This window comes from Aplysia californica, unplaced genomic scaffold (assembly GCF_000002075.1).
Source record: "Aplysia californica isolate F4 #8 unplaced genomic scaffold, AplCal3.0 scaffold00214, whole genome shotgun sequence".
In the NCBI taxonomy this organism is placed as follows: domain Eukaryota; kingdom Metazoa; phylum Mollusca; class Gastropoda; order Aplysiida; family Aplysiidae; genus Aplysia; species Aplysia californica.
Window position 1 is genome coordinate 411207 of NW_004797484.1, and position 2500 is coordinate 413706.

The window sequence follows — 2500 nt, forward strand, 5'->3', positions numbered from 1 at the left end:
CACATGGCTGGACGGAATGAAAAAATTATTTTCACCATAAACATTTCAACTTTACCCCCGGGCACGACAAGCTGATTATCAGGGATGGTGACTTAAACAAGCTGTGTGGATGACAGATTGGCAAACAGTCCATTAAATACTGGAGTGTGGTATTGTTCGTACATTTAAAACACATGGTGGCAATCTTTATTGAAATAATTGATTTACTTTTTAATAGGCATCCCTTGGAGCTCTCTCCAAATGGCTGTTATGTTTTCTGTAGTTATTTTTATTTTTATTTTTTTCTCCTAATGATTTATCTTGCTGCCTTGTTTTAAATGATAATCTGGATCTTTTTGGTTTTGTTTTGAGACAACCCAACTACAACCCGAGTTACACTGGTCAATTTTTGAGAGAATAAGAAATGTTACAGGTTTGTTGTCAATTCTTTTGTAATGGAGGATTCTTGTACTGCTCATTTTCCACGGGGGGGGGGGGGCTCTCGTAGTCTAGAGGTACGTTGTTCACCCCTCATTCAATAGGATCTGGGGGGGGGGGGCGGAAGATCACAGCGATGGGAACATTGTTTTCTCTAAAATTTTCTCATTTCACTTCTTTTCCTGCTCTCTAGTCATATTCTATCGCTGCTATCATTTCTACTCTCTGTCTAGCCTCATCCTTCCCCCTCCTCTGTGTTCCTTACTGGTACTCTTTCTACTGCTACCCCTGGCTCCTTCTTACTGCTGTCTTTCAGCCACACCGGGTAGGTAAGATCGAACACTCAGCCATATTGGATAAGGACGGGGAAAAACTGGGAGGTCCCGTGTGCACGTTGCGTACGTTAAAGACCCCTTAGTGGTCCTAAAATCGATAAGAGTAGGCTTCAGCCGCCACCTTGGCAACATTCCAAATTAATTCTTACCAAACCCAATATGCTCAAAGTATCCCAAACACTCGTATGACATTATGCAGTTGATAGCGCCGTAAAACACTTATCAAAACAAAGCTCATTTTCCTCAGTAAAAAGTTGAGGCTTTTGCACGTTGAAGCGGTATGACCTTCCATCGACATCTCATTGTGAAACGTGACTTTTAAATGTTTACCTTTTAGCCTCAGAGAAATCAGTTCAACTGCTTTAGAAATTAGATCACCTGCTTTAGAAATTAGATCTAACTCTTTCACTGGGAGCAGGCGTAGCTGGGGTGGCTTAAATTGCATTTTCCTTCCAATGCTCACATATCAGTGCCAGACATGGTCCCTAACAAAACCCCTAGAGAGGAAACTGGTCACATGCGAGATGAAATGCTTAAGAAGAGCGGTCAACAAAAACAAGAAGAGACAAAATTTAAGGTCGTGGGTTCGAATCCTGTCAGGGACCCGACGCTGTGTCCTTAGGAAAGGCACTTTACACGAGTTTTCCTCACTTCACTCAGGTGGGAATGGGTACCAGCTATAGACAGTGAAAGATCTTGTCAGTTTGTTAGTGTTTGAGCGCTTAATCAGCTGCTTGCACTGTATGCTTCCCGGGAAGCTGAGAATGTTTCTGAGTGTTCTGCTGGGGTAATAATATACATGTAGTGTAAAGCGCATAGAGCTTGCTGTCGAGCGGAGTTATGCGCTATACAAATGCTATTTATTATTTATTATTATTATCGTCACTAAGCTGAAGTTTTTATTGTCATCCAATTTTTTTTTATCTCAGACATCAACCCATCCAGTCACCATACGTAAACACAATATAAATAACACTTCGACGTTGATAAATCATAAAATCATTCAGCTGTTCTGCTTATTGAGAAATTACAATTGTGTCAATGGTTACTTTCATGTAACTCGGAACGCCTCAGAGAAATCAGTTCGCCTGCTTTAGAAGTTAGATCTAACTCTTTCACTGGGAGCAGGCGTAGCTGGGTGGCTTAAATTGCACCTTTTTTTTTTTGGGGGGGGGGAGACCTAATGGCTGCGAGCCTTGGTAAACCATAGGCGCACTGTCTTGATGGTTCCACTGAAGAACGGGGTCGTTTGCCCTAGCAAGACTCGGTGCTGTCCAAAGACACTGGATTGAATTTGCTTTCCGTCTGCAGGCAGTATACTCTCTGTTGACGTCATACTTCTTGCTACATGTGCTGGCCATTTCTGCATCCAGCTCTTCTCACAGAATACTCTGTATTTTTGTATTTTTTTGTTTCGTTTTTTTTCTTCTATTTCTTGTTTTGTTTTGGGTTTTTTGTTGTTTATGTATTTTATATATTTCTTTTTTTTTTAGAGAAAATTTTATTTTATTTTATTTTATTTTATTTTATTTTATTTTATTTTATTTGGTAGGGTCATGACCCAGCTCCTTCCGCTTCTGTGATTTGGCTGGGTGTGTAGTTCTTGCTGACTCAGCGCTTCTTTTATTCCGTCTATCCAGATCGCTGCCGCCTATATCCACGCTAACAGCCATCTAGTGTGTGACATTGGTTACCCGTGTCCACTCTTCCTCCAAGGGTATCGTTATTGGATATCGACTTCAGCTTTT